Source organism: Prionailurus bengalensis, chromosome X, assembly GCF_016509475.1.
Source record: "Prionailurus bengalensis isolate Pbe53 chromosome X, Fcat_Pben_1.1_paternal_pri, whole genome shotgun sequence".
NCBI classification, from domain to species: domain Eukaryota; kingdom Metazoa; phylum Chordata; class Mammalia; order Carnivora; family Felidae; genus Prionailurus; species Prionailurus bengalensis.
In genome coordinates, this window is record NC_057361.1 from 104,318,109 (window position 1) to 104,319,078 (window position 970).

Genomic DNA, 970 nt, shown 5'->3' on the forward strand with positions numbered 1-970 from the left:
ATGTCACTAGTGTCTGCTATACTGGACAAGCACAGAAAAGAACCTGGATTTAGAAAGGTAAGTATTAACAGTAAAATACAGATTGGCAAAGAATGAGGCTATAGGCAGGAAGACAAAATAGGAAATTATAAATCCCACTTTAAGAAGAGGAGGGTCAGAACTAGACCAATAGCAGTGGAGATAGCCTGAGGGGAAAGATTCAAGAGACAACTTAGTTCAACAGGAATAAGTTGCTGACTTAAGGGTAATGGAGAGGGAGGAGTCTAGGAAGCTGTAAGTCCTGCTATATGTCTTAATTTTTTTTTTCAACGTTTATTTATTTTTGGGACAGAGAGAGACAGAGCATGAATGGGGGAGGGGCAGAGAGAGAGGGAGACACAGAAGAATCAGAAACAGGCTCCAGGCTCTGAGCCATCAGCCCAGAGCCCTACGCGGGGCTCGAACTCACGGGCCGCAAGATCGTGACCTGGCTGAAGTCGGACGCTTAACCGACTGCGCCACCCAGGCGCCCCAGTCCTGCTATATGTCTAATCCTCACTTTATATTTGTACATAAGTTTAAGTTTGTCAATATTTAAAAACATAAAGGAGTTCCTTCAAAATTCTGCCGATATACAATTAGTTGAAATCTGAAACCCACTGACAGAATAACTGTATTCACTACAGATTGGAACACAGTAACAGTTACCATTACAATTTTAATGACTGCCATTTTTTAAATTTAACTAGAAGTTTCGATATTTGTTGTTGTATATAAAAATACACTTAACATACCATGCTTGTGCTATTATTATATTAAATAACCAAGGAAGAACCTATGACTTTTACTTCAGCAGGTAAATTTGTAATTTACAAAGGTCTTCCTATCACTATTGTCCAAAGACAGACATTCTTCAATTATGTATTTTCAAAGCACAGCAGGAACTCGGGCAGCAATTGCATACATAGTAGCTTCTGTAAATATAGTACTG